This window comes from Macaca thibetana, chromosome 10 (assembly GCF_024542745.1).
Source record: "Macaca thibetana thibetana isolate TM-01 chromosome 10, ASM2454274v1, whole genome shotgun sequence".
NCBI lineage: Eukaryota > Metazoa > Chordata > Mammalia > Primates > Cercopithecidae > Macaca > Macaca thibetana.
In genome coordinates, this window is record NC_065587.1 from 61,683,860 (window position 1) to 61,695,316 (window position 11,457).

The window sequence follows — 11,457 nt, forward strand, 5'->3', positions numbered from 1 at the left end:
CCTAGGGGTGCCCCCTGACTTGAGGAATCCTCAAAAATATACCTGCCCCAGAACACTTCGGCCCTAACCTGTGGCCAATGCCTGAGTGACTGACATTGGTGCGTCTAGTACTTGGAGTTAGGCAATGACTATTCAGTAGAGAGACCAGACATCCCTGCTTGTCTTGGCCAGAACTGGTTAATGCCAACAATCACCACATCATTATTAATAGCTCTCCAAAGTGTTCTGGTTTGGCCAATAAATGACATGGTCACCCCACCCATCTGTTGTGTTTCATTAAGAACAATGTCTCCCCAGGCATGGGTGGAGGGAAGTGTAGATCTGGTGTCCTCCACATCGCTGTGCAACAAGACAGGGGCTAGGAAGTCCCAGGCTAGGGCAGCCTCACGGTCGATGGGATGTGGGGATGAGTCACAGCCGCTGTCTGATCTGCTGAGATCTGCAGGGAGGAAGCTGCTCACTCGTGCCTGCTCCTCCATGGTTCCCACGCATCCAGCTCACCCTGGGGAAGGAGCTAGGGTCCAGCTGCAGCTTCTGCTCCTCACCTCAACCCCTCTGGAAAGGGTTACCTGGTTTCCTCTCTGAGCCTCGGTTTGCCTATCTGTTAAAATGGGGACAATTGGCCGGGCACAGTGGCTCATGCCTGTAATCCCAGCACCTTGGGAGGCCAAGGCGGGTGAATCACTTGAGGCCAGGAGTTCAAGACTAGCCTGGCCAACATGGTGAAACTCCGTCTCTATTAAAAATACAAAAAATTAGCCGGGCGTGGTGGCACATGCCTGTAATCCCAGCTACTCTGGAGGCTGATGCACAAGAATTACTTGAACCCAGGAGGTGGAGGTTGCAGTGAGCCAAGATCGCACCACCGCATTCCAGCCTGGTCAGAGTGAGACTCTGTTTCCCTCCCCCCCCCAAAAAATGGGGACAATTATCCTGGCTGCAGCTGCTAGGATAGCTGGGGTTGGGAAGTCTGTAGGGCCCACCTGCTTCCACACTTGCCAGGAACTCCTGACAACATAGCCGGATTCAGCCAGGGGCCCTGGGAGTTCTGGTTGCCAGTGGCCTGGGTCAGGAAGCTTCGAAGCACTTGAACAGGGCTGGGAGTTTGCCAGCATGCCTACACTTTCAGGGAAGGCCGCTTCCCACCCACAAAACGTGCCCCTGAGCGCGAGTGCCAGGCTTGGGGTCCTGTCCCAGCTCCACCATTCATTCTCTAAGTCACATATCCTCCTCTGGAAATGGGGGTGACAGAGGAGTCCTACCCTCTAGCACTGTTGTGGGGTTGTGCAAAGTGAAGCACTGGCATGTGAGTGCCATGAGTGGGAGGTGGCATGATTATTAATATTAGACCCTTTTTTTTTTTTGAGACAGAGTCTCACTCTGTTGCCCAGGCTGGAGTGCAATGGTGCTATCTTGGCTCAATGCAACCTCCACCTTCTGGGTTCAAGTGATTCTCCTGCCTCAGCCTCCCAAGTAGCTGGGATTACAGGCATGTGCCACCACACCTGGCTAATTTTTTTTTTTTTTTTTTTTTTTTTTCAGTAGAGACAGGGTTTCACCATCTTGGCCAGGTTGGTCTCGAACTCCTGACCTCAAGTGATCTACCCGCCTTGGCCTCCCAAAGTGCTAGGATTACAGGCGTGAGCCACTGTGCCTGGCATAGACCCATTTACATACAAGGGATTCTGAACCCCCAGAGGCCTCTGCTGGACCGCCTCAGTGGGTTCTAGTCTCAGCTCAGCCTCTGGCTTATTGTGAGACCCCAGCAAGTCCCTCCCTGTCTCTGAGTCCAGAGGTCCTCCTCCAACTCACTGTCATTGCTGGGGAGAGGATCAGATGGTGGAGGAGGTGGAAATTGAGAATGAGCCAGGTCAGGGAGCCATTGTTAATTTGACAGGGCTGCTCAGGCTTTCAGATCTCCCCGCAGAGCCTCAGCAACCCCGACCTCAGTGGTTCCTTCCACTCTGCAATCATCTGCGGCAGCGGTGTGACCCTGCTGCACCCCAGCCTCTGGCAGGGACCCCATTCCACCCAGCTGCTCTCTGAAGGCCTCTGCTCTGGGGGTCCGTGCCAGGGCCCCAGCTCCACCCTCCAGCCCACCACACATAAGCACATCCTGTGGCTTGGGAGGCATTTCCCAGCTGGTTTTGTCTCAACATTTCCCCATGTGCTTGGCCAACTCTTCTGCAAATGCTGGGGTCACCAGGGCTGATGTGTGGGTGGGAGCTGTTTGCTTTTGTTTCCTTCTTTTTTTTTTTGAGACAAAGTCTCACTCTGTTGCTCAGGCTGGAGTGTAGTGGCACAGTCTTGGCTCACTGCAACCTCCATCTCCCAAGTTCAAGCAATTTTCCTGCTTCAGCTTTCCAAGTAGCTGGGATTACAGGCGCCTGCCACCATGCCTGGCTAATTTTTTGTATTTTTAGTAGAGAGGGGGTTTCACCATGTTGGCCAGGCTGGTCCCCAACTCCTGACCTCGTGAACTGCCCGCCTCGTCCTCCCAAAGTGCTGGGATTACGGGCGTGACCCACCGCGCCCAGCTGTCCTTATTGTTTGTAAGACAAAAGGCTTAACTCTGACTGTGAATACAGTCCTACTGCAGCAATGGCTCAGGGTTACTTTGGAAGGAGACCCAGGATTAAGCAGGGGCTGGTTTTGACCAGAAAAGGCTTGGATGGGTCTGGAGGGAGGATTCTGAACAGCTTGGGCTCCCAGTAACAGGGCTGATGCTGCCTTGAATCAGTGAAGCAAGGTTTTAGGCCCAGACTCCACGTGGGGGCCTCCCACCATGAGCATGGGGTAGGTTGTATTGGCCATAGTTGGCCACATCACCCATCCCATATAGTTTTCCTACACTGTGACCTTGACTCTCCTTCTGTTGAGCAGTGGGGTTCTATGTTCCTTCCCCTTTGTGACTGCCTTGACAATAGAGTGTGACGGAAGTGACAACATGTGGCTTCCATGGCTAGGTCATAAAAATGCATTTCCACCTAACTCGCTTGGAGCCCAGCCACCATGCTGTGGGAAAACCCAAACAGTCCACGCGGAGAGACCCCTCAGAGAGGCCACACGGAGGTGCTCTGGCAACGGCCCAGCTGAACTCGCAGCTGACAGCCAGTGTCAATCCCCAGACCTGCAAGTGCGGATGCTTCCAGACGATTCCAGCCTCCAGCCATTGAGTCACGCTTCAAGTATTCCCAGCTGACATCACGTATCAGGACAAACTGTCTCTCCCTGTGCTATGCCTGCTTTCCTGACCCACAGGACCCTGCGGGTTTTACACCGCAAAGTTGTGATGCAGTGATAGTAGCCAGTGTCTTGCCAGGGCCTTCCCCACCCAAAGTTCAGGGCGGCATCTCCCTTCCTAGGGGCGGCTTCACCCCGCTCTCATCACTGGACCTCACCCAGAACATTCCTTCACTGTCCAGGTGAAGAAACAGGATCAGAGGATGAGGGACTTGCCTAGAGTCCACGGCCTTCCGTGGTTAACTGCTTTGCACAGGGGAAGCTCTGACCCAGTCAGATCCCTTAGAGCAATCAGCAAACTGCAGCCTGTAGATTGGCCTCGGGACCTGTTTTTGTAAATAAAGTTTTATTGTAACACAGCCATGCCTATTCATTGATAGATTATCTGTGGCTGCTTTTGAACTACAAAGACACAGTGGGTTCCGGCCCACAAAGCCTACTATCTGGCCCTTTACAGAAAAGGTTTGCAGATAATTCCTGCCTTAAAGATGTAAGGAAGCTGCAGTCCCTTCTAAAAGCTCAAACCTCTCCAAGGGACAAGTTGAAAATTTTTTTAGCAAGAGCTCTAAGGAGATCTGGGTTCTAATCTCCGCGCCCTCTCCAAGCCTCAGTTTTCTTTTCTACAAAACAGGGCAGTAAGTGTTCCTGCTAATTGAGAGTAAATTAGGGTGAAGCGCCCCTCTGCGCCCAAGTGCCAGCATGCAGCAGGCCCTCTTGTGAGCCCCTGCCCACCCCTTTCCTTCCACCCACAGAAGTTTCCGGCATTCAGGGAGGGCAAGAAAGGAGCTGGAGCCCCCAGGGAAATTAGCTCCTCGGCCTCGGTGGCTTCACCTCATTTAGGATGTTAATTAAATAGATTGCATAATGTGCTCACTGAGGTGTTATTTTACTTGCACGTTTAAATCATTTAATCATCTGTGTTTTCCCCTCTCTGAATCGTGATGATGCCAAGATGGGGAGGGGCTGGTGGAAGAAAGATAGGAAACCAGGAGCCTCCAGGTCTCTCTGTGTCTCCTTTCTCTCTCTCTCTGTCTCTGTCCATCTCTCTTCTCTCTCTCTCTCTCTCTCTCTCTCTCTCTCTCTCTCACATGCACACACACACACACACATATGCAAACACATTGACAAAATGCACTCAGGTTTGTAACCCCAATGTTCAATGCATCCACCGTCTCCATCACTGGACTCCAGCCACACCGGCCTTCTTGCCATTCCTCACACATCAAGTGCATTCCTGCCCCGGGATCTTTGCACTTCCTTGTCCCTTGGCTTTGTATACCCTTAGTGCACTCATTCCCCAGATATCCACATAGTTTCCTCTCTCGCTTCCTTTAGGTCTTTACTCAAACGTTACCTCTTGAGAGAGGACTTCCTTGACCTCACTGTCTTATTTAGCAGTTCAATCCCTCTGTATTTTCCTGCAAAGTACTTATCACCGGCCAATATTATGTATACACGTTTATTTGTCTGTTGTTAGACTCCCTTAGCAGAATGTAAGCTCCACAAGGGCAGGCCTTTAAGTTTTGGGTTTTGCTCTTTTGCTTGTTGTTTGCTGCTGTCTCCCCTAGTGTTTAGAACATTGCCTGGCACACAGCAGGTACTCAATAATATTTGTTGAATGAATGAACATGCATGGAAGGTTTGCAGGTCCCCAAAGGACAGGCTGTGATACCGTGAGGTTACAGGCTGCCCAGGGATGCACACCAAGCCCCTGCCAGCTCTGGGTCTAGCCGCCAGTCTTACTATCGCACAGGCTGAGCTTTCTCCAGAAATAGAACTGTTTCTGCAATAGCTCTGAAAGCACTGACTCCACGTCAGCTTCCCCTGAGGGCTGACATTTCTCAAGCAGCCTTCTGGGGAACTGGGCAATTGTTTTGCAACTCAGGCATCATCCGTGGGGTACCCTAGGGGCCAGGCTGATAAGCCCCAGAGGTCACAGTCTGACCACAGAGGGCACCGGGAGGAAGGCTCTGGGGACACAGGGCCAGAGGTCACTGAGAGTTCTGAGACAGCTGCTGTGCCCACTTCTCAGTGGATATTTTGAGCCAAGGTCAGAGCTGGAAGTCCAAGCTTCTTCTGCACCCTTGCATAGATGAGGAAACTGAGGCTCGGTGAAGGGATTCAGCTTGTCCAAGTCTCCTGAACAGGACCAGCCTCCCCCAGGAGCTCCCGGGGCTGAGAGACCCTCGCCAGCGAAGCTCTGGGCAGCTGGCTGCTCCACTGTCTGTGTTGTGTCTCTTCCCCCGCCAGACCTCGGCTCAGATGCTACTTCCTCAGGAAAGCTCTCCTTGATGCCCTCAGTTTACATCCAGTTTTTCTATTCTCAGAGAACCTCTTTCCTTTAGAGCTCACATCTCTTTGCAGTGATGACCTGATGTCTGTCTCCAGCCAGCCTCTAAGCTCCATAAGGGGAAAGACCAAGCCAGGCTGTTCTGTTCACCACCCTGCTCCTGAGCCTAGCTCATAGTGGGTGCGTAGTAGGGTCTTTAGGACTATTTGTTGAATGAATGAGCACAGCATGTGCAAAAGTGTGGAGGCGAAAAAGTGAGGAAGCATTTTGCAGACAACGAGGTGAGCACAGAAACTGCCCAGGTCCTGGGATGGTTGCTCAGCTCCTCTGGGCACCTGTAGAGCCTAGGAATCTCTTTCCGGTCTCCAGCACAGCAGCTCCTGCTATGCACTCAGCCCCAGCAGCCTGCACCTGTGTCTCTTGTGGGCTGCCCCAGCTGCCAGAATTTCCTTTGCCTGGGCATAGGGGGAGCTGGAAGTGCCCGAAAACTGATGCCTCCTCTCATTCCCTTGGGGGTGCAGCCACTACCCAACGACTGCCAGGGCAGGGGCAATAGAGACTCCAGCTCTCCTGCCTCTGCCCTGCCTGAGGACTCACCTTGCTGGCATCCCTGTACTTGGCCTCCTTCCCTTCCCTACCCAGCATCCCGCCTGGCTCTGGTGTTTCTTGTACTTGGCCTCCTTCCCTTCCCTACCCAGCATCCCGCCTGGCTCTGGTGTTTCTTATACTTGGCCTCCTTCCCTTCCCTACCCAGCATCCCGCTTGGCTCTGGTGTTTCCTGGGGTCACTCCCTAATAAGCCACTTTCACACAAATCCTGTCTCCGGGCCTGCTTCGGAGTCCCACCTGCAACAGCCCCTCCCACTGAGGACCCCTTTCACACCTGGCTGAAGCTTGAGTCAGATACCCCTGGATCCAATCCCAACTCTGCTTCTGAGCAGCTGTAGGATCCTGGGTGAAACTTCATTGACCTCCCTGACCTCCACAGCAAATGGTGTGGCAACAATTAGAACCAGTATTTGTAAGAAACCTGATCCAGGCCAGGCCCTTATCCAGGGATAAGTGGTCATCGTCATCATCATCATTTTCTAACTCTAAGCATCTAGGAGTCCACCACCTGTCGAGCCTCAAATGGGAAACGAATGTTCAGAAAAGCAAGCACCCTGGTCCTGAGCCGTGGACATGCCAGGAACTTGGAGGTCTTATTCCAGGAAGTCCCAAATAATCTGCCTGGCCTCCAGCTTCCCCGCCTCTGCTCCGTGTTCTTGGCCCAGCCCCCAGCATCTCCATAACCTCCATCTGACCCTTGTCAGAGCAGAAACCTAAACATCAGGGCTTGGGGAAGCCTCAGAAAATCCACATGGGTTGGCCCCGCTTCGTCTTTCCTCAAGCCTCCTTCAGGATGACTGGCTTCCCAGCAGCTCTTTAAAGAGGCTTCACTGCCTTGCTCCACCAGGCTTTGGCTCCTGCTGTTCCCACTCGCCTACCTGGCTAACTCCTACATATCGTTTCAAGGATAGCTCCAACATCACCTCCTCCTGGATGCCTTCCCTGACCATGCGCTTTCCCAGGTTGGGTTTGGTGCCCTCTTTGGGCACCTACATCTTCTGTTCTTGACCCAACAACATGGAGCTGGCTACACTTGTGCGTATTGATACTTGCCTCTTGTCTTGTCTATTTCCAGGAGAATTGAGACTGGTTTGTGAAAAGCTGAATCCCAATCACCCAGCATAGGGCCTGGAATACATTAGGTGGGTAAACAAATGTTTGATGAATGAATGGATGGATGGACGGTTGGATGGATGGATGGATGGATGGATGGATGGATGGATGGATGGACGGTTGGATGGATGGATGGATGGATGGATGGATGGATGGATGGATGGATGGATGGATGGATGGATGGATGGATGGACGGTTGGATGGATGGATGGATGGATGGATGGATGGATGGATGGACGGTTGGATGGATGGATGGATGGATGGACGGTTGGATGGATGGACGGTTGGATGGATGGATGGATGGATGGATGGATGGATGGATGGATGGACGGTTGGATGGATGGATGGATGGATGGACAGTTGGATGGATGGATGGATGGATGGACGGTTGGATGGATGGATGGATGGATGGATGGATGGATGGATGGATGGACGGTTGGATGGATGGATGGATGGATGGACGGTTGGATGGATGGATGGACGGTTGGATGGATGGATGGACGGTTGGATGGATGGACGGTTGGATGGATGGATGGATGGATGGATGGATGGATGGACGGTTGGATGGATGGTTGGATGGATGGACGGTTGGATGGATGCATGGATGGATGGAGACACCAAGCCACCTCCAGATCTTCCATCTGAGTTTGTTCCCCCATGTCAGGGAGTGATGAGTATGACCGCTCACTGTGGGTTTCACTGTGTGTGTTTTTATTTTTTGCTTTGGTTTTGGTTTTCCCCTTTTCTAAGGAAACAGTTTTAATCCTGAGACGCTCTGTCCTAACTCTCCCATTACCAGGAAAGCGTGGGCCCCGGCATCACAGGAGCATCTGGCTGACACACTCCTCTTTGGGGGTGTTCCAAGCACACCCTGCACTCTCTGAAGCCTCTCCTCTCCTTCTCTTAAAGCCCTGCAGTGCGGTGGACGGCTAGACTTGAGAGTGACTCAGATCTGAGTTCTAGTCCCAGGCCCACCACTTTACCAGCAGACTAATCTTAGTAAGCCACTTCCCTACTGCGTGCCTGTTTCCCCAGCTGTTAAATGGACAGCTTAGACGTCCTTACAGGCATTCTGAGGCTCCTCTCCCTGCTTCTTGCCTCTGCAGAAAATAAAGGGTCAAAATATTGCTCAGGGAGAGAACAGAGGTCTCTTTTCAGAAAAAAAGGCTGGAGCTCAGGGCAGGGCTGGGGGCCTCATGCTTTGGGACCTGAATGTCCTGAAAGCCCAGCCTTGGCCCTGGGGATGGTGGCTTTGCCACTGAGGCCTCCAGCAGGGCTGGGCAGGCTGAGCTGGCAGAAGAAGGAGGCTTGTTTTTCAGGGCCTGGCCTTCCCTGGGGGTGTCTCCTCCTTGGCCTGCAGGGCTTGGCCCAGCCCCTGGCAGAACCAAGCTCAGCTAGGGGTGGGTGGTACTGAGGGTGAGCCTGCCTTGGCCCGTCTCCCTCTGTGATACTGACCCAGCCCCACTTTAGCCTTCCCTGATTTTTAGCCTGGACATACCTTCCCTGGAGGCTACCCCCCAATGCCTGGTTCTCTTGGACCAGGGACAGGCAGTGGTGAGAGCTGAGGGGGCTGCCTGAAGCAGTGACCATAGAAATTGATCAGGGCAAGATTTCTGGACATCAGAGCATGGTGGTTAAGGGCCTGATGGCCACTTTTTAAAACTCCCAGCTCTGCCTTTTGACCTTTCTGGGACTTAGTTTACTTAGTAAAATGGACTAATGATAGTATCAATGCTGCTTTTTATTTGTTTGTTTGTTTGTTTGTTTTTGAGATGGAGTCTCACTCTGTCACCCACACTGGAGCACAGTGGTACAATCTTGGCTCACTGCAACCTCCACCTACTGGGTTCAAACTATTCTCCTGCCTTAGCCTCCCAAGTAGCTGGGATTACAGGTGCAGGCCACCACGCCCAGCTAATTTTGGTATTTTTCGTAGAGACGGGGTTTCACCATGTTGGTCAGGATGGTCTCAAACTCCTGACCTCATGATTCGCCTGCCTTAGCCTCCCAAAGTGCTGGGATTACAGGTGTGAGCCACCGTACCATACCAGTATCAATGTCTTTAGGTTGCTAAGAGGATTGGTAAGTGATTGATCACTCATAACAGTATTTGGCACACAGTAAATGCTCTATAAACTTTATACTTGAATCCATGGACCCATAGAAGCCAGAAGTCTCGGCTTTTCTCTGAAGGTTGAATTCATGGGGGGCTAGAGAGAATGTCCAGGCAGGGAGGAATGAGAAGAGAGGGAGGCTCCCTGGCAAAGTAGAACACGAGGTGCAGTGGAAGGAATGTTTCTTTGGCTAGGAAGTGGGCTGCTTTAAGTTCAGAGACCCTGGGAGTGTGTGTATGCAGTGAGGAGGCAGGGTGAGGGCAGTCCCCTGAGCTGAGCTCAGGAGAGCCTGGGTCCTAGCCCCAGTTCAAACCTGTGTTGCTGTGTGACATAGGAAAGCCACCGCCCTTTTCTAAGCTTTGCATTTCCTCTCCTTCTTGGAACCATCTGGTCTCCAGGAGTTGTTTCCAGAACAATCAGTGATTCTGGCTGAACCCAGAAGACCAGCTCAGGAGCCCAGCTGAGTCAGCGCACAGAAGATGTGGTCCTGAACTCCGCTCTGCTTGTCACTTCCATTGTGCCCATTTTACAGATGAGGACGCAGGCTCAAAGGCTGACTCACTAATAGTTCCCCACCTGTTCATGGCAGGGATGGGTTCAGAGCTCTCCTGCGTGCATAATAATCCACCTACAGGAAATAAACATATCTGTCACTGCAGTGCACAAAAACAACTATGTAGATTTTTACACACTGGGGGGTGTTCGTTTGGGATGATCTGATTTTTTCTTTTTCTTTTCTTTTCTTTTTTTTTTTTTTTCTTTAAGAGATGAGATCTTGCCCAGGCTGGAGTGCAGTGGTGCAATCGTAGCTCACTGCAGTCTCAAACTCCTGGGCTAAAGGGATGGGATGATCTGATTTTAAATACAGGCTGCCTCGAGTATTCAGAGTTTGCTTTTGGGGTTTCCAGGTCGACCCAGAGTGTCTCAGAGAAAAAGCAACTACCCATGGAGTAGGGCTGGAACTGAGGCACCAGGGGAGACACGGGAGATGAGGTGAGTAAATTAAGAAGCTGAGCAGACGGAGAAAACAGTGGCCAGGGGTAGGCGCTCGAATGCTGACATTCATGTCTGACCAAGCTGCCATTTCTTAGAACACTGAGTCCAAGGTGTTGAAGTCATGTGCTCCTCAGGAGGCAGCAGTGCTTGTTTATTTAATGATGACAGACCTGACATTTCCATTTGGATGTCTGAGGCAACTCAAACTTCACGTGTCTTGAACTAAATCTTCTGCTTTCGCCCCACTAAACCAGCAACTCCTGCAACCTTCCCATCCCGGGCAATGACAGCTCCCTCCTACTTAGGTCAAAACCCTTGGAATCACCTTTGACACCCCTCTCACATGCACACTCAATCTGTTAGCAAATTATGTTGGCTCTGCTTTCAAGATGTATCCAGAACTTGACCCTTTCTCACCAGCTCCCCTACCTCCACCATTGTCTCTGGCCTAGATTATTTCAATAGTCTCCTTACTGGTCCGGCAGCTCCAAGCTTCCCTGTAAGGTGATCTGTTCCTCAAGCAGTATCTGGAACATCCTTTTAAAAATCTAAGACACATTGCTTCTCTCCTCTGTTCAAACTCCTTCTGTGGCTCCCATCTCTCTCAGAGCAAAGGACAATGTCTTTGGAATGTTCCAGAAGGCCTAAACAGTCTAGTCCTCTTTGTTGGTTCCTTACAATACCTCTGGGAAGTAAGCAAGGGAGGAAGGATTGCTCCCACTTTACGGGTAGGAGAACTGAGGCCCAGAGGGTAGAGATTATGTTCTTAGGTCTGAAGCACAGAGCATCTGGGGACTCTGTCCATCACTCAGTCCCAGAAGCCTGAGTGGGCAGCTGCTGGTGCCTCTCATCAGATGGGTCCGCTCAACCCACCCTCTCCGCAGAGCACTGGCTCCCCGCCCATTCTCCAGAGTCAGACCCGATGCCAAAATAGGCTAATGGACACTGTGTGCTTGGCCAGGGCAGGCCCTCGGATTCCACCCCTTTTTAGGCTAGATCAGAGCAGTGCATGGTCCACTCTGAGCTGCTGAGTAGCCATCAGAGGAATTTAAATCCCCTAAGCCCTGGAGTGGGTCAGTCTTAGGCAGCTGAC